At 34.3% G+C, this 20,963-nt stretch overlaps 1 protein-coding gene across 9 annotated transcripts in view; it reads left to right on the plus strand.

Annotated features, from left to right (window-relative positions):
* Positions 1-20,963, plus strand: part of Bcas3 (BCAS3 microtubule associated cell migration factor) — a 575,967-nt gene that overhangs the window by 76,892 nt on the left and 478,112 nt on the right. The gene's annotated exons all lie outside the window — the stretch shown is intronic.

The following is a 20,963-nucleotide window of genomic DNA, read 5'->3' on the forward strand; positions in this document are numbered from 1 at the left end:
CCCATAAGAGAAAAGAGAAAGGAAGTAAAACATATTTAGGGTTTTGTGATATAGCCACTGAATTCTTTATTTCCCTGCTCAGTATTTTTTCACGTATAGAGTGATAGCAGGAGGCAAAAGAAAACCAGTCATAAATAAGAATATAGTCTTTAAATAAAAGATTGCCATTATTGAAAAAATTTTTTAATTTATGTGTTTCTGTATAGTCATTGTTATGAATGTCTTTATACAATAGATTTGATGTTACTATTAGCTAATAATAATGTCATTTTTATGATAGAATAAAAATTATTAACTGTAACTAACATTTATTGGTGCAGTAACATGTGCCTGAGTCAGCTCTAAAGACAGCATAAATTTGTCTTTATTCCTATTGCAGAACTGTGAAAAAGTGCCATTCTGTTCTTCTTTCATAGTGCAGCATAAGTAAGGCACTGGATTCACACAATTAACCTGTGGATTCAAATCTAAGCAGCCATGTGCTTAATTTAATGCAGGCTGCATTTGTAATAGTAATAGGGCTGTGGACTAAGAGGACAAATTGTTATTTATTTTGAAGTCAGTTTCTTTATTTCCTCCTTATGTAAAATGGGAATAATAATCTTTCCTGTGATTTATATTGAATTAGCCATCCTTTTGTTATTGATTTTTTTTCTATATAATTCCAGTTAGAAATTACGTTTAGCCACTAGTAAAGTTACAGTGACCTACACACTTTGTGTAGTTAAAAGTCTACTGATAATGGGGTGTGGCTCAGTGGCAGAGCACTTGCCCAGCATGTATGAGGCACTGGGTGTGACCCTCAACACCACATAAAAATAAATAAATAAATAAATAAAATATTGTGTTTATCTACAACTAAATATATATATTAAAAAAAGAAGTCTACTGATAGGCAGTTCCGATACAGTGAAATGTTTTGATGATGTCATTAGTGATCTAGGTTCTTTTCTAGCTTTGACATTCTTTTAATGTGACTCCTTTTCCTAATGATCTCAAATGGCCACTGTCTTTTCAGTTACTGCATTTCCTTCAACTGAACTCAGCTGTAAAAAAGTTGGAAAGTCATTATGGTTTTATTAGTAAGAAGATGATAAAAATGGATATTAGATTGGCAACTGGAAATCTATGACAAATGCTTTTAACTCAGTCTATGTAGATCATGGGGCTTTGGAAAAGGCACGAATATTTTAATGATATAACATGTTTTGATCATGGAGTCTTTGTTATTGCTTCATAAGGATGTATTTTAACTTCATGTACTACTAGACAAATTTCTTCAGTGCAAATTTTGGGTATGAGTAGGCCTTTGGAAATTTATTGTGTACCAAAGTACTCTGCCAGATATGGGATGAGAAAACCAAAGCTTGAAAACCTAATTTCCTTCCCCAAAGATGTAAGGATGTGACTGAAAAGAAAGAGTACAACTTGTGAAAAATAATTATGAAATTATGATGCATACGAGATTCAAAGAAGGGAGAGGTAAATATGTATGGAGTTATGGCAGAAGGCCTAATGGAGAAGTGACACTGGCTGGATCTTAATGAATGGGAAGTATTGCAATAGATACAGAAGAGTAAGAAGGGCATCCAAAGTAGGTTATAAAATGATCATGGAACAGAAATGGTCATGGAGCAAATAGACTTAAGAATGGTGAAAGTTTATGAATTAGAGGTAAGGTCATCTACACAGGTAAAAATATATATGCCCATGCCCTGGTACTCAACAAAGGCATACAAGAATCTGAAAATGTTTAGGTTTCAGCAGTTGCTGAACTCTGCACAATAACAGTGGTAATCTGTGGCATTCATGCCTGCAGCTTCCATCCCATTCTTAAGTTATCCCCCTTTCAGGCGTGGTAGATATGGAGGCTATTCCAGAGTGAGGAAGGTTGTGCAGACCAGCCCAGTACTGCCTTACTGTGGTTGAAAGATGCTCACTCAACTTGAAATGTCAGGTGTTGCCCATGTCTACCAACAGTGTTGATGGAGGTTACTATCTTGAGGGCATGTTTATCTTGAGGACCAGTGACTTTTTCAGCTTCAGTCATTAGCTCAGGATTCATGAATGTATAAAGGAGCCATAAAAGGCACAGGGAAAAAAATCTGGGTAGACTTGAACATGGATGAATGTGCAGATGCTTTGGCAAAGGCATCTCATCATTGGCTGACTCTGAAGATACATAGGGAGAAGGACAATTCCCTGACACCAGCCTGTCTCTTAAAGCAAGAATAAAAAGAATCAATAAAACTGAGTAGAGATATCATTAACTGCGCATTGTAGAGGAAGACATTTCATAGGATACAGGATTAGTGTACCCTATCATGTAAAATGCCTAGTTTTAAATATAAAATTATAACACATGCTAAAAGAAACAAATAGTGTGGCATAATGGGGGAAAAAAGACAGGCAATGGAAATAGTCCTCTGACTCTCTCCTGATGTTAAATATTGGAGACAAAAATTTTAAAGCAGCTTCTACAAATATATTGTAAAAACTAAATGAACTGTGTTTAAAGAATTAAAGGAAAGTATAATGATAAATAATTCAAAACATCTCAAAAAGGAGTAAGGAATGTGAAAGAGTAAATTAACTAAGGAACTCAGCACCATGTTCAAGACAGCACAAAAAAGATGAGGTGGCTGATAAGTTTACAAGGGAGCTGAGAGAATGGAAGCCACAGATAATGGGGAAGCTATGATGAGGAAGTCAGAATTTGTTGTTACCTGCAGAAGAGTGAAAGCTCCACAAAAAGAAGTGTTTTTGAACCTGGATGGCACAGGAGGAAAGGGAAACCTTAAAAAGTTCCAACTTTTGTGTTAAGTTACTAATGGTTATATTAATTAGAAGTAGAAGGAGATTGCTTGGGAGAATTGGAATATGACTTTTCTTTTTGTCATGATATACCTCAGAGCCCTTATACAAAATCCTGGCATTTTCAATTTTGACTGATTTTTACCTTTTTTTTTTTTGGTAGTGCTGGGGATTGAATCCAAGGCCTTGTGCTTGCAAAGCAAGCACTCTACCAATTGAGCTATATCTGATAGCTGATGGAATCATAGTTTAGACCAATACTATTTATGCAGGCACCAAAATAAGGCCTATACCATTCTTCCAGTTTTTGCTGCTAATAGGTAAGGGCTTTTCCAATGGTTTCTTGGCATCAAATTCAAGCACCAAGTCTTTCATTTCCCTTCCCTCTTGTGTTTTTTTTTTTAAGAATTTTTTGTAGGTACTTTGGCTTTTCTTCAATCACTGTGTCTTGGCTTTGTGGTTCTTTTTATTGCCCAAAGAATGGGTTTGTAAACCAGATGCCAAGATGCATGCCTGTAATCTCAGCTAGTTGGGAGGCTGAGGCAGGAGGATTGTGAGTTTCAGACACTGTCTCAAGAATTAAGGGCTTAGGAGTATAGAGCAGCCATGGGTTCATTCCCAGCATTGCAATCAATCAATCGATTACTGAACCACTTGGTATCCTATAACATGGATGATTTGTGGGCCTTTGGATTTTAGTACTGTTCAAATGTTCTTAATCTGAAACTTGTTAAGTGCTACTTTTATGCTCAAAAATTTTAAAATTTTGAAGCATTTCAGATTTTGGATTTTTGGATTAGGGGTATCCAACTGGTAAAGTCTATGCAAATATTCCAAAATATGAAAAATGCTAAATCTGAAGCATTTTTAGTCCCCAGAATTCTGGACAAGAGATACTCACCCTGTGCTGGTAGTGATGGTGTATGCCTATAATCCCAGCGGTTTGGGAGGCAGAAGCAGGAGGATTGTGAGTTTAAAGCCAGACTCAGCATTTTAGAGAGGCACTAGGCTGGGGATGTGGCTCAGTGGTTAAGTGCCCCAGAGTTCAATCCCTGATACAAAACCAACCAAACAAGAAGAGATACATACCCTGTATAATCTTAGACCTATCAAGGCTTCAATGCAAGATAAATATGATTCCTGTTCATCTGATTATGGATGTAGGGAAATCTTATGGAAATAAGTTGATAATACTATTATTTACTAATTACATTTTCTCATGTGGCTGAGGGATATTCTTCATTTATCTGGAAATGTTAGTATTCTCTTTTATAAATCAGAGTTACTAGCATAAATGTATGAATGCAGCATTTATTTTGACCCTTGTTCACTTTTAATACTTATGGCAAATTTTTAGTTTTTATATGGGGGTAATGCGGGGAGCCAGAGCATTACTCACTTAATTTATACTTAATACAGTTTTAAAATATACAGTGGACAAATCTAAGTAGAGGTAAGAGTGGTCTATTTGTATAAATTGATAAATATTATGTAAGATTATAACTATGGGAAAGTTGTTTATGTATTTATTTATTTAAAAATATAGCTTTGGAACTATGGACACACCCAAGTAGTGTACTCAGTCTACTGAAATGATTATATGCTGGTGACCAAACAAAGGACTTTATTTTTTAAACAGTTGTCTTACTTGCATGTGATATATGCATTCCTGAAAATATGTGCAGAATTCAGATAATGTCCTCAAATTGTGTATTTTGAGAATTTAAATGAAAAGAAATAAATGGGAGATGAAATTCTATATCATTTGTAAGTAAGAGGAGAGTTGTTATCAGAACATCAGTGAGAACCATCTGAAGGGTATTATTGGCAGGAACTGTGGCCTGTGGTTGAAGGGTTCAGCTAACCTGTAGTAACCTGACAGCAGGGCAGCCAGGGTTGTTCCAAACATATTCTCATTTCTCTACATGTCTTCTACAAAGTAAACACAGCTAGAAGCCAGAGGGCTGGACTCTGAAGATGCAGAGACCAATGATGCAATTCATATGATGAAGTTTATACAACCTGGTACTCAGGACAGTATTCCAATATAAAATTAGAACATTAAAGAGAAGTGTTAATAAAAGTACAAAAAAACCCCCATAAAAACCCAGTAAGTAAGTACCCAGTAAAGTACTTTTATGGAATGAAGATGAAAGGAACAATTGGGACTGTTAAGTTTGGAGGAAAGAACAAAATGGACAAAGACCAGGAGACACATTTTTAAGTCTGATCACATGGTCATTCTGAGCCACAAAGAATATTGTTTCTTCTATTTTTTTTTTTTTTGGTACTCAGTTGAACTAATGTGCTTGATACTTAGTTGCCGTGAAATTGAAGCATAAAAAACTAAAATTCTGTGAATTTTATTTATTAATGCAACTTTCTTCAAGTAATGAAATCATTTCCAATTCAGAATCATTGCAGAAGGAAGTCTATAAAGTATATATACTTTGAAATATTTTTGAGAGGTAGCTGACATGCAATGAGGTATACATATTTTAAGTGCACAATTAATATCTTTCACATGTGTACACCTATGAAACCATTGCCACAATATCTACTACTCTCAAAAGTTTCACCATATTTCTCTATATTTTTTTCCCTTTGGCTCTTCCCAACTCCTTTTCCCATGATCACCACTGACTTATTTTGTTACTATAGATTTTGTACATTTCTGACAAATTTCCAGTTCCTCTGTTTTCTCAGAAGTGCTTGACATTCTCAGTCTTTGTAATTATAAGTATTCTTGAAAATGTGAATCAATTTTTTTTCTGCTACTAGGGATTGAACCCAGGGTGCTTTACCTCTGAGCTACATCCTCAGCCAATTTTATTTTTTATTTTGTGACCAGGTCTCACTAAGTTGTTCTCTGCCCTTGAACTTGAGATCATCCTGCCTTAGCCTCTCAAGTTATTGAGTTACAGGTGTGTGTTGCTGTTCCAGGCTTATTATAGTTTTATCTTTCATTTTTTTTTTTTACCTTTTTCTTCATTCTTAATCCTTAATTAGTTAAATTCTTACTATCTTCCAATTATTATCCCATCTTGACTTTGTGCATTTCTGATTCGTAATATTGTTTCATGTCTAAAAGTTGCTTATTTTAGTTACCTTGCCTTACATAAAAGCTCTTGAAAAACTATACTGCTTTACATTTTGTTTTGCATAATGGTTTTCACACTAAAAAAATATAAATTAAAACAGTATTCTAGGTATGATTTCAAGAGAAGATTATTGCCAATTTGTTCAAACCTTCTAGTTATAGAATTTCATATCTTACAACTTTAAAAATACACTGTTTTCAATTATTATAGTAACACTTTCCAAGAATCTCACTTGTAGATGACATCTATTTAATATTCTTATGCAGTCCTTTCTCAGTTGAAAATGAGCTTATTTGTGAGACTTCTTACCAATAATATATTTGTAAATATAGCAGAAGTGGGACCTTGGTAAATGTTCTCCTATTGGGTCTTGCTCTGTTAAACCATCATCAATATCATGTGAAGGTGAAAGACCACATGGAAAGAAGGCCAGCCATCTTATTATTCACAGGGAGATCCCTTTCTCTTGTGAGTAAATTCTAGGTGATTTATTCTGTGCTCTGCCACTTGACTGTTATGCTCTGTTTTCCAAGCAATCCATGCTTGACTCTGGTGCCAGCTTAGGAGCAGGCTTGATGAATATTGAGTATTTATAATCCCTGCTCCATACACATGTACGTGTTGTTTAAAGTTGGTGATTTTTCTCTCTCCTAATTAAGCTGTGATGCAATTTAGGTGTGACTTCATTTACTTTGCTTGTTGATGTGTTTTGTTTTTTTGGAAGATGTTTGAAGTTGGGTTGCCATATTCACATTCTTAAAAACATTGTAAAAATATGTGGGTTTGTTGTACTTACGTGGACCTTAATTACTTTTCTCTTTTATTAATGTGTTATAGTAATTATTTAACCGTGGATATTGATGCTACATCTTGCATATTATTATATTGTATACATATCTCCAAGTGTGTGAAGCAAAAATGGTAGAACTGAAAGGGTCTTGCTATGTTGCCCAGTCTGGCTTTGAACTTCTGGGATCAAGTGATCCTTCCATCTCAAACCCTGCTTCCTGCCTCCCACCAAGTAACTGGGGCTACAAGTGTACACCACCATGCTCAGCTCATGCTGTTTATATGGATCACAAATGAAAAGAGCCTAAAGCTTAATATAGACTATCATGTGCTGTCATCAGATCTCAGAAACTTTTGTTCTGCTCTGTAAGATTTTGTGTCAAAGAATGTTTGGTGTCTTAGTTTGTTTCTGCTACAATAACAAAATACCACAAAGGAATCATTCATTTCTTAACGGTTCTTCATTTTGGGAATTCTGTAGTTTTTTTTTTTTTTTTTTTTTTTAGTACCAGGGATTGAACTCAGGGGCAGTCAACCACTGAGCCATATCCCCAGCTCTATTTTGTATTTTATTTATAGACAGGGTCTGACTAAGTTGCTTAGCACCTTGCTGGCTTTGAACTTGCAGTCCTCCTGCCTCAGCCTCCTGAGCTGCTAGGATTATAGGTGTGTGCCACCATTGCCCACCATCAGTCTGGGAATTCTAAAGTCAAGGTGATGTCTGGTGAGTGTTCTCAGTCTTTGATTCCCATATAGCATTTTGAACCCCATGTTGTCAAACAGCAAAAAGTCAAGAAAGGTCTAGAATGTTCCCTTCCACCTTACTTATAAGGTTGTTAATTGCTGCCCCCAACCTGGGCAGGCAGCCTAACTTAAGGTCGCTTGTGTGTATTTCCAGGGACACCAAATAAAACACAGACACACACTTTACCTTTAAACAAGCTTCAGATGGCTTTTCCGCTCTTGGCCTTAGGCTCCCCAAATAGGAGAGCAAGAGAAAGTCACTGAGACGCTGGCCAGAGAGTGAACATGTTCGGAAGTGGGCTTTTATTGGGGGTCCCTTATTCTTAGAAAGTTCCATCTAAAAAGGCCAGAAGGGGCAGGATTACAAGGGATAAGTGAGTGTAATTCAACCCAAGGGGCATCACCTACATCTGAAGACATGCCGTCAACTTCCTGTACCTGGACGATGCCCGGATCACTACGAATGTAGTGAATGTAGTGATGGTCAAAGCCTCTCACTTCAGGATGGAAGGCGTGAGTCATTCAGAGTGGCTCCCCACAGTTAATCCCATTCACTAGGGCTTAATCATCTCCTAAAACCCACTCCTTTTTATATTATCACGCACATTCATACTGTTGCAACTGGTAAGGTCAAAAAGAAGAGAGTATTTGGGGTAGGTTTGCTTCCATATCGTCTAATTCTGAATGTGTTAATAAATTATCTGCAAATTTATTAAAATGGGATGTTTCTAACCATTTTACTCTAGGGTATGTTTCATGTAGCAATGTTGCAAAGGTATATTTCCCATGAACTAAATCTAATCCTTGTTTTTCATTTCTTCTGAGCTATGAGTATAGCAACTTTAGTTTCTCTCTAGGATTTCCTAGAGACCTAACATAAAGAAAGATCATCAGAGGAGAGTAGTGTACATTTGAAGAAAGAAGTCTACAAAGCAAATTGTGGTAGTAATGATATTATGGATGATATTGGGACTTTAGTAGCAGCTTTTGTATTGTTAATTTCACAGGAACTGCCTACAGTGATATTTATGTTTAAGGAGTCAGGCTTTGATTTTGTATTCTGTTGTTTTCTTTACATGTAGGTTTACGTTCAGATTAGTACTCCATAATATTCATTGATAGTCTTGAATCTGTGGATGGAAATATAGAATAATGGAAAGAACATTGGTTTTAGAGTTGCACAGGGCTCGATATGAGTTATGAGCTATATAAACAAATAATTAGACAGTTCTGAGGCTCAGTTTCCTTTTTGAAAAGTGATCCTAATATATCACTGCTGTGCTTCTTGTGAGGATTTAATGAGGCAGTTTTTAAGTTTTTACTATAGTCTTATGTATTTGGTACACCTTGTATTATTTCATTTGAGTCAGAAAGATATGAAGGGAAGCCAGGGAATGCTTTTTGTCAGGAATTGTTTTTGTGTATATATAAATATCTGTTTCTGCAGGTAGAGGTGAAAACTTTGCCTCCATGAATGTTGGAGAAACGTGGCTTTGCCCCACCTTTTCTGGTGCCTGTTCTACAGATTTGTTAGTCTTCATGGCCTAATCCAATGCTGTATCTAAGAGTCTTTACTTTCATTGGAAATTTGTATTTTGTTTATATTCCCTGAAGAAGCTCATATATTTATAAAGCTACACAGACACACACACATCTTTATTGAGGTATAATTGAAACATGATCAACCACACGTATTTAAAGTCTATGGTTTGATGAATTTTGACATCTGTTTATATCCATGAAACCATCACTCCAATCAAGATAATGAGAGTATATCCATCATCCACATAGTTTTCTCATGCCCCATTGTAATACATCCTTCGTGCCCCTCCCTCAGTAGAAGAAGTATGTTTCTGTGTAATAAGTATCTTTGAATAGCAGTGAACTCTTCAGTTTGTAATAAACTTTCTTTGGAGATACTTGGCTATAATATAGCTTAAGGTAATAGTTAAAAATATGAAAGCAAAGTCATGAGTTCAAAGTTGTTTTTTTTTTTCGCTCTAAAACTTAAAGACCCTCTAAAAGCAAAGCTTCCTTCTAGAACCAGTTCATAAAACTACTAAAGGGCTTGCAGTTTCACTGTGTAATCATTTCAAAATAACAGTTTTTTCAGCCACCAAAGAGGATGTAGTCTTGACATATAAATAGAAAACAGATTGAGTTTTTGGCTGATATTGCTATACTGGTTTAAATATTGGTTCAGTCAACTTCAGGCTTAGATTACAAGATTTGCAAATTAAAGGAAAACCAAAAGGGAAAGAACATCTGCATAGACTCTGACTTTGTGGAATTCCAGACAGGCACGCTTATCCTACTTCTGGTGGAACGGGGCTTGTGCAAGTGAATCAGCCTGCAGAGAGATCACTGTTGTGTTATGATTATCTTAAAGGCAGAATTGAGGTAGACAATTAAGCAATTCATTATGGAGAATCATGACAATTTCCAAATAACTTATTTTTTTTGGAAGACCTTTGTTGTTGTTGTTGTTGTTGTTGTTGGGTCAGTGTCTGGCATTGTTGACTAGGCTGGTCTTGAAGTTGTGGGCTCAAGTGGTCTTCCTACCTCCATTTCCTAAGTAGCTGGAACTATAGGAATATGCCACTATTCCAGGGGAGATTTTAAAAATACAGCTTTGTATTGTTCAGCTAGAATAAAATTATGAATTCTCAATCATGTTACTTGAAGATTTTCTTGTATCAAAATATTGGGATTTGAGAAAGGTAATTTGCTTTAGCTAGGGATTAAATCTTATAATCAAGAACTATATGGATGCAGTTTACTCAGTAGATTCTAATGCTGCTTCAGACACATTTTTGAGAATCTAAAAAAATGTAAGGGATGATCATACGTTGTGTGAATGTTTGCTCTAGATCTTATAGACTGCCATTTACAAAGGAATCTCAAGGAACTGCTTGATATGAATGCTTCCCCCCTTTTTTTCTATGAAAGGACTTGATATTATTTCAAGATATACTTATAAGTACTTGGTTGGTGTGAGCTACTCTTTTTTAAAAAATATTTTTTTTAGTTGTAGATGGACACAATACCTTTATTTTAATAATTTGTATTTTAGTTGTAGATGGACACAATATCTTTATTTTATTTTTATTTTTATGTGGTGCCAGGGATCGAACCAGTGCCTCACACATGCTAGACAAGCGCTGTACCACTGGGCTACAACCCAGCCCTGCTACTCTTTAATAGTAGTAATCAAGTCATCATTTCTTACTTGAGGGGAAGAAGAGAAGAGAGAAATGTCACTAAGGGACAAATGGTAGTACTTGGGGGCTTTTTTGGTTGTTATAGTGTGGGACACAGAGGTACTACCATATCTAATGATTGCCACTAAACATCCTATAATGAACAGCTCAACTCTTGACAGAAAGGAGTTATTCATCCCATCATGTCAACAGGGTCAAGGTTAAGAAACCCTTGTCTATGATAAAGACAATCAATGTGTTAGTAGAGCTGACAGTCTAATTTAGAGAGTATAACAATAAATATACAAGTATAACGTATAGTATGGTGGTAAATTTTATGTAAAAAATGGTAGATGATTAGATAGTGCTGGAGAGAGCAATGATATTTGTCATTGACGCACAATTGCATAGTTGCTGTTTTGGGGTTGACATGAGTAGTGCTGATGTAAACATTCCCATACTTTTTTTGTGTTTGTTTCTGTTTTGTATATATAAGTAGGAGTGAATTTGCTGAGTTATAGTTATCTTTTGTTAAATAATTTCTATGAACCTTTGTTTTTTGCCAGCACATGGAATTATAATATAATTAAAACAATGTAGTAAATGTGTGTCATTTCTTATGTTGACAATACCATGAATCCTATGAGATTGCCTAAAAAAATGGGATTTGAAATCCTGTGTGTATATTTTGTCATTTTTTAGTCATGTATAGTATATATATGCCCTTGTTTTTTAATTTTCTAGTATTCTAGTTATTGAACACATTAAAATAGTATTTCTTTTTGAGAAGTATAAATCCAACTGTAAGAGTACAAAATATAATTCTGTGGTACAATTTAGTTGGAAAACTCCCTGGAAGCTACAAAAATCCTTGATGTCATTCAGACCATGAGGGAGAAAAGGTCAAATAGGAAGTCCTCGGTAGTTACTTTGTATGAAAGATTAGTCAAGTGATATGGTAGAAGAAATTTGTTGTGATGCTCTAAGTTCCTGCGTTTTGTATTCTGTGCAAAATGGTGCAGGGGGACAATTTTTCATTTCTCTGTGCAGTGTTGTTAGTTATACCTGAGGATACTGAGTGCCAAATTGTTGAAGGGATTTTTGAAAAAATGCAAAAACCTCTTTTGTAGTTGTACTTTGGTGGAAAACTTGAAAACATTATGAACCATTTGAAGAATTATTTTATGTTTACAGACAGATTACTATTATTTAAAAAATAAACTTTCTGTATTCAACAGCTTAGTTGTCAAAACTACTCCAATATCCTAGAGCCGTGATTCAGTTTTTGTTGAAAATTCTTTTCTTAAAAAACAAGTTATTTAAAAAATTTTTTTTTTAGTTGTAGGTGGACACAATATATTTATTTCTTTATTTTTATGTTCTTCTGAGGATTGAACCTGGTGCATGCCTCACATGTTCGAGGCAAGTGCTCTGCCACTGAGCCCCAGCCCCAGCCCAAAACAAGTTATTTGATTGAGTTATGTTGTCTTTGTTTTATTGTAACTGATTTTATTCTTTGTTCAAAAACAATTATTTTAAAAAATTTTCATTAACATAATCTTATTAACATCTTTTTTTTTGGTTTTTCAAATATCATACACTAAGAAGGTTAGAACAGCGAGTAATTGGCATTTTAGGGTGTGGGCACTTGTGCAGATAGGGATGCAGAACAAGGGTGCCCCTTTGTAGTTTTTTTTTTCTTTTTAACTTACACTCAAATGTGTGGCTTATGTAGATTTCTGTCACTTATTTAAATGTAGCAGTTCATATTTTTCTCTGTGGAAAAAAATGGAAGACAATAAATTTCCACGTTGTAAAGTAATATTTCCTATTATATTTTCTTTTTCTTCTATTATTTTTTCAAGCTTCATTTTCTGCTTAGTGAATTTCATGCAAAACTTGAAAGAACACATTCTGAATACATTTGTTTGTCAATTTTGTTTCCTTTTTCAAACAAGGAAATTATATGTATGTGTCTGATGAACAGAGAGCATGAGGAGAGCAGCTGCAGCTAGCCCTTCTTGAGCCGCTTGTCCCACGAAGCAGCAGCATAGGAATTATAACACACCTCTCCACTAATAAAGATAGGACTGCTACGATTGGGGCCATTTTAAATTATCAAACGCCGTAAACGCCATAAAGTTAATTAGAAGAGGAACAAACTCTACAAAGATAAATGTGTTTTCAATATGATTCTTAGGGAGGGTACAGTAGAAACCAGTGAATAGAGAGGAAATTTATTTCTGGCAGGACTCTAGACATGGAACTGTGGCTGAACTTTTTACCCTAATTACCTCCTGCTAATGCCTGCAGCGGTCTGGAATCAAAGTGGTGCTTCAGGCCCTGGAAATTCTCTGATGTGGCAAACGTTTGTTGTGTGAGGAGGGTTTCTTAAGAAAAAGCAGAATATTGTGACAGGATTTAAAAAAAATTTCTCAGTTACCACCCACCTCACTTGTTGCCTACAAAAATAGAGTAATTGTTTGCATCTGTGTGTTCTTTTTTCCCCCCTAAGAAATAACTGTTATAAATCAATGTGACATAGATCCAGTGAACTGAGGCTTGCTCGAAGTAGAAGTAGGGTTTTTTTCCCTCTCTCAAACTTTTCCTCTAATTCAAAATTGAGGCTCAAATTTAAATTATTTTTGAAAATTAAGAAGAAGTGTTTTACCCATTTTCAAAGAAAATTTGGACTTAAAGTGTGCTTTTCAAAAGGAATTCTAATCTTTGTAGCTGATAACTATTAAAATGCTTAATTCTGAAAGTAAAAATGGGAATTTCCAGTTGCTATTTTTTCCTCTCTAACTGACTGGGACTGCCATGTAAGAGACATGCTCCTTTTAATCTTTTTGAAACTTTCCATCTTTCTCTTTATCTGTCATGTAAGTTCTGGCCTCTTGTAAACATTTTTTGGAATATAAAGAGGTTCTCTATAATTCACCTGCTTCTCTTACTCTTATTTTTTAAAAGCAGTGTTTATATACTATATTTGGATAAGTATATTGACTGTTCATTTTTTCTTTTTGTACTGGGATTAAACCCAGGAGTGCTTAACCACTGAACCACATCCCCAGCCCTTTTTATGTTTTGTTTAGGGTTAGGGTCTCAATGAATTGCTTAGGGTCTCGCTAAGTTGCTGAGGCTGGCTTTGAACTCATGATCATCCTGCCTCAGCCTCCCGAGCCACTGGGATGACAGGTGGGTGCCACTGTGCGCACAGCCGTTCATTTTATATATTCTTAGACAATCTGAATTCCAAATAGTTTGCCCTTGTGTCATATGTGCCTGTGCTAAGTTGCATCTACAATTCTAGCCCTTTGCTAATCTTCTTAAAATACTTTTTATTTGTTTATTTGTTTTTTAATTTTTTGGTACTGGGGATTGAAATCAAAGGTGCTCTACCACTAAGCCATATCCCCAAACCTTTTTAATAATTTTTAACTTTGAGACAGGTTCTCCCTAAGTCGCTGAGGATGGCATTGAATTTGAGATCTTCCTGCCTCAGCCTCCTGAGTCACTTGAGATTACACGTGTACACTGCTGAGGCCAGCTTTCTTTTTTTCATTTTTTATTTAAATATTTTTTTAGTTGTAGATGGATAAAATACCTTTATTTTTACTTATTTATATTTTATGTGGTGCTGAGGATTGTACCCAGTGGCTCATGCATGCATGCTAGGGAAGTGCTCTACCACTGAGCTACAACACTGGCCTGAGCCCAGCTTTCTTAAAGTACTTTTTAGGTAACTCTTGAAAAACTCTAATATTACTGTTGTTTTGCAATGCAAATAAATTCATGTCTTCTCATGGGTAGAAACTGATTTAGGATCTTTTTTGGTGCTCTATAAGGGGTGCTTTAATATTTTTAAAAAATATTTATGTTTTTTAGTTGTAGGTGGACACAATACCTTTATTTTATTTTTATGTTGTACTGAGGATTGAACTCAGTGGCTCACACATGCTAGGTGAGTGCTCTACCTCTGAGCCATAACCCCAGCCCAGGAATGCTTTAATTTGTTTTTTATTTTATTTTATTTTTTTTAGAGAGAGAGAGAAATTTTTAATATTTATTTGTTTTCTGTGGACACAACATCTTTATGTTATTTTTTTATGTGGTGCTGAGGATCAAACCCAGTGCCCCGCGCATGCCAGGCGAGCATGCTTCCGCTTGAGCCACATTCCCAGCCCCTAATGCTTTAATTTTTAAAGGTAGAATGCTATGGTTTTTGTTGTTTGATTATGATAATAAAGAGAATTTTTATTTCTCATAATAAAATACTGAATTTTTTCCAACATTGTTTCAAAAATCCATGGTTTACTGTGATTTTTTTTTTATTTTTTATTTTTTATCTTTTTTTCAGTTGTTGATGGACCTTTATTTTATTTATGAGGATTGAATTCAGTGCCTCACACATGCCAGGCAAGCACTCTACCACTGAGCCACCACCCTAGCTCTGTTTGCTGTGATTTAAGTTATGGTCAAAAATTGCTACAGTATAGCCTTAATATTTTGTATTTTGTGTGCACATATCTTTGCATTGCAATTATGACCATGCCTCTGTATAGTAGTTTTATTTGTGCGTGATGGCTATTTCTTTGAATTTCCAAGTTTCAAAATTATGTTATAAGTAATTAATATTTATTTTGGCCAGTACATGTTTATAAAAAAATTTAAAAACAATTTTGTTTAGTTGTAGATGGACACAATACCTTTATTTTGTTTATTTGATTTTTATGTGGTGCTGAGGATTGAACCCAGTGCCTCATACATGTGAGGCAAATGCTTTACCACTGAGCCACAATCCCAACCCCTATAAAAAGTTTAATCAATGATGAGACACTGATAGATTTTCACTTCTAATGTATTATTTCAAAGTTGTAACTGTCCACTTTTGATGAAATATTTGTATTTTTACAGCACTTTGCTTTGTCATTTATTTACCTGTCCTTGATTTTCTCAAGTCTATCAGCCTTCTCGATATAAGACAGATTAGAAAATATTTTACTTTTTTGTCCACTATGAAAACTAGTCTTTTATGGTAATAATATTGTTAAAACTTGAAAACTACTATTTCTTTGCCCACATTTGTAAATTTTAGGTATTTCAGTGCAGTTTAATTTATACTTCACTATAAAATAACTACATATTGTCATAAGAAGTACTTATAGTCTCTTTCACTTCTCCTCCCCCATTTCTGATCTCACAGGAGAGAGAAATGTGCTTATGTGGCTTTATCATAAATTATACAATATTAAAAAACTTCTATAAACTAAAATAAATATTATTCTCAACTTTTTTACTTTCATTATGAGTGAAAAGTACTGATTTATAATGGGATATTTTGTTGTCTACTAAAAAATGAGGAAATGCTTAGATTTTCTGTTATAGTTTTAAGTATTTTATTTAGTTTTATATCATCTTTCAGTACTGGGATTTGAACTTGCATGCAAGGCAGGTGCTGTATCACTGAGCTACATCCGCAGCCCTTTTTAGATCTTATTTTGAGAAAGAATTTTGCTAAATTGCCCAGGGTGGCCTTGACTTTGTGATTCTGTCTTATCATCCCACGTAGCTGGGATTACCACGTACACCACCATGTCTAGCTTTTTTTTTTTTTTTGTAATGGAAAAGTAATTGTCTATATTTCTTAGGTAAAATGTGATGAGATTCAATTACATGTGTACATTGTGGAATGATCCAGTCAGGCTAATTAACGTGTATTATCTCAAATATTTATCATTTCTTTGTGGTGAGAACTTTTAAAGATCTACTCTTAGCTGTTTTGAAATATAAAATAGATTTTATTAATTATAGTCACTATACTGTACAGTAGATCACAGAATTAGCATTTTAAGTATTGAAAGAGGAAATAATTGACCAGTAATTGACTTTTACACATATCCTTTTCTAAAATGTTTCTTTTTCTGTTATAATTAGTTATTCCTTATTTTTTCGAGAAGTGAACTTTATTCTTAGTTTTAGCATTATTTAATTTCTTAGTGTCTCAAGTGTTTGTTTCTTTGACACATTTAATAAAGTAGTTTCTGTTGATTTCATTTTTGTGCTCAGACTTCATGCACATCAATAGATTGTAAATTTTAAGGTGATAGTAGAATAATAAAAACAGACATGCTGTTCCACAGTGGAATATTTGGTCTCTCTGTGCTTGCTTGGCTGAGGTTCCTGTAATTAATATCTTTTGTAAGCTGATCCACACTTAAGTATTTGCATTTCAATTATCCCATGTTTTTGGGTACCAGTGGTTATACATATCTGTTGATGTGCAAAATGACTGTCTTATTTTGTTTATCATAACTGATATGCAGTTGTATATTAACTTATTCTTAGGAACAATAAATCCAAGCAAGATTTTGCTCTGTTTTTTTCTTTTTCTGTTTTTTTTTTTAGTTATAAATATCTTTATTTTATTTTTATGTGGTGCTGAGGATCGAACCCAGTGCCTCACATATGCTAGGCGAGCACTCTCCCTCTGAGCCATAACCCCAGCCTCTTTCCTCTGTTTTGTTATTATTGTTTCTACCATAACCACCTTACACACTTTCCTTGGTATATTTTGTTAGTTTTCAGTTTTTATTTGTAACATCACAATGTGAATTCACTATACGATGATCTTTTTGTTAAGTATCTTCTTGATGTATTTCTTTAACTATTAATATTATTTTTATTATTTGCTGTGCTGAGGATGGAACATGGGGCCTTTTCACATGCTAGGAAAGCACTCTACCACTGGGCCATACCCCCAGTCCCTATGACGTTATTAATCATTACAACAGATTGGTGTTCAATTTTAACTTGTCTGCTTTGCCTCTCTCTTTTCTGTATACCTCTGCCAGTGATTTTCCTTATTTTGTTGTCTAACATAAGAAAGTAATATAAGAGGAATATATAGCAATATAACCGAACTAAGTTTTTGTATCTTCCAAATAAAATAGTGAAAAACATTAATATTTCTGCTTTTATTATATAAATTCATTTTTCTTTACCTAGAGATTTACAAAATGAGACTCTAGTATCCTGAATTATAACTTCCAAACAATACACTATACCAGTTTTGCTGTATTTATGATGATTATAATATCTGTCACTTGAATACCAGAGGCAAATTAATTAGTTTTCTGTTTGTCTATATGGAAACTAGTTCTGATGATATCAGAGTTGCAATGCCGCCTTCTTTTTTTCAACTTTTATTCTGTGTCTATGCATGACTTTCTTCATCAACCAATAAATGAGTATCAGCCATTTAAATATCTTTGCTGTTGATAGAAATATTTTATACCATATTTTATTGTTGTATACTAAAGATTAATCTTTTTTTTTTTTTAAAAGAATGAATCAGATATTTAAAAAGAACCCCTCAAGCCGGGCCTGGTGGCACATACCTGTAATCCCAGCAGCTTGGGAGGCTGGGGCAGGAGGATCTTGAGTTCAAAGCCAGCCTTAGCAATAGCGAGGTGCTAAGCAACTCAGTGAGACCCTGCCTCTAAATAAAATACAAAATAGGGCTGGGGATGTGACTCAGTGGTCAAGTGCCTCTGAGTTCAATTCTTAGTACCCACTCCTGAAATGAACCTCTCAATTTTAAATTTTACCTGCTCTGTAGGATTATTGTAAAGCCTAAATGAGAGTACATATAATGCTTTTACATAGCAATGTGTGATATTTACCAAAGGTATAATATTTGTGATTTTCTTGATAGTAATATAGATATTATACAATAGCAACAGACATACGACTTATTTAAAAAGTAAGATTCACCAAAAGGAGTATGTCAGACACTTTAGGATCTTTTAGAAATGAAATTTATCCAAGTCTCTCTCTTACATACATTTGTTCATAAATTCTTTTTAAAAATAGATTTTTAAATGCAGAGTTTTAAAAGAAAATTTTTAGGATTACACTAAAATTGAAAGGAAGGTTCTGAGATTTCCCAGAAACTTCCTGCCCAAAACATGAATAATCTCTGTCATTAACAGCATCCTCAACTAGAGTGATACACTTGTTCAAATGAATGAACCTCACTGACATGTCTTTATATAAACGTCCGTAGTTTATATTAGGACTAGTTTTTGTTGGTTTACATTCTATGGTTTTAGACATATTTGTAATGACATATAACTACCATGATAATATCTTACAGAGTAGTTAATATATGCATTGGATAATTTGTTTAGCCAATATTTTACATTAATTCTTAAATTTTTTTTTGTAGTTGTAGATGGACAGATGCCTTTATTTTATTTGTTTATTTTTATGTGATGCTGAGGATTGAACCCAGTGCCTCATGCATGCTAGGCAAGCGCTCTACCACTGAGCTACAGCCCCAGTCCCTACATTAATTCTTTTAATTAACTTTTTAACAGTCTTATTTTTGTAAGTAATACCGTGTTCAACAAACAACAATAAATAAGACACCTCTGCTTTCGGGAAGCTTATAGCTCTTGTTAAAAGGCCTTATAAATGTATAGATGTGGTTAACTAGATAATGTTTAGTCCTTTGTTTGAATTTCATCATTAAGAATGTTTTCATATCTCCATATATTAAAAAGAAAATTTGGAAAATATCCTGTTAGCATTAATGGCCATTGAACTCTGTTGTCATTGCTCTTGGAAATGTTGGGAATTTTTTATTAATATTGGTTATAATAATTTTCATTAATATGTTTATAATAGACAACCATCTCACATATATATCAAATTATGAGTCCTTATGTAATGGTATGAAATGAAGTTATGTCCTTGTAATAACTTGGAGTTGTACATAAAAACCAAAATGTTTTCTCTGTATTAAGGTCTTGGTGTTAGTTACAATATCCTAACCATAGTTATATACAATTCATGTTAGATTATGTTTGTCATAATTGGAATGTATGTTAATTGCCTATCAGTAGTCTAAAATTAATTGAATGGCTTTAAAATGGTGCAATATAATTGTGTACAATAACAGGATTTATTGTTACATGTTGGTACGTGCACATGATATAACAATATGATTTGGCCAATGTCTTTCCCCAGTATTTCACCTTTCCCTTCTCTCCTCTGTCCCCCTGCTTCATGTCCTGTACTCTTAATGATCTGTCTTATATTTTCAGGAGATACCTTCTCCCCTTTCTTTTCCTTTTTCCTCTGTATCTTCCATTTGTGAAACAAAACATAGAACCATTGGATTTATGAGTTTGGCTTATTTTGCTTAACATAGTGTTCTCAAGTTCCATTTACTTTCCTGAAAATGACATCATTCATTCTTTTTTGTAAGCTTTCTGTCGAAGGAACCGCTGAGCTAGAGCCAGTCCTCATTCATTCTTTTTTATTGCTGAATAAAAACTTCATTGCATACACACACACACACACACACACACACACACACACCACATTTTCTTTTATCCATTCATCCATAGATGGACACCTAGATTGGTTCCATAGTTTGGTAATTGTGAATTGTTCTGCTATAAACATGGCTATTCTTGGAAAATGTCACTTTCTCAAGTATTACTATACTTTTATTCTTTAGGATAAGTACTGAGAAGTGGTATAGCTCATATGGTGGTTCCGTTCCTAGTCTTTTGAGGAACTTCCATATTGATTTCCATAATGGTTGTACTAATTCACAATCTCCCATCAACAGTGTAAAAGTGTTCCTTTTCCCCCTACATCCTTTCCAGCATTTATTATTGTTTGCATTCTTGATCTGCCATTCTAACTGGTGTAAGATGAAATCTTATTTTAGGTTTGGTTTGCATTTCCTTAGTTGCCAAAGATGTTGGACATTTTTTCATATATTTGTTGGCCATTTCTCTTCATTTGAGAAGTGTCTGTCAGGTTCATTTGCCCACTTATTAATTGGGTTTTTTAGTGTCAAGTTTTTGAATTTTTTAATGTAGTCTAAATATTAATTATCTGTCAGAAGAGTAGCTAGCAAAGATTTTCTCTCATTCTGTAGGTTCTCTCTTCACATTCTTTATTGCTTAGCTATGCAGAAGCTTTTTATTTGATGTCATCCATGTATTAATTCTTGGTGTTGCTTCCTGATCTTGAGGGGTCCTGTTGAGAAAGACCTTGCCTGTGCCTTATGCTGGAGTGTTGACCTATATTTTCTTCTAAGAGTTGTATAGCTTCTGGTCTAATTTATAGGTCTTTGATCAGGGTGGCTTTTGTACAAGGTGAGAGACAGATCTATTCTCATTCTTCTACATATGGATAACCATTTTCCTAGCACCATCTGTTTAAAAGGCTACCATTTTTTCCCAGTGTATGTTTTAAGCACTTTTCTTTCTTTTTCTTTTTTTTTTTTTTTTTT

Source organism: Marmota marmota, unplaced genomic scaffold (assembly GCF_001458135.2).
Source record: "Marmota marmota marmota unplaced genomic scaffold, marMar, whole genome shotgun sequence".
NCBI lineage: Eukaryota > Metazoa > Chordata > Mammalia > Rodentia > Sciuridae > Marmota > Marmota marmota.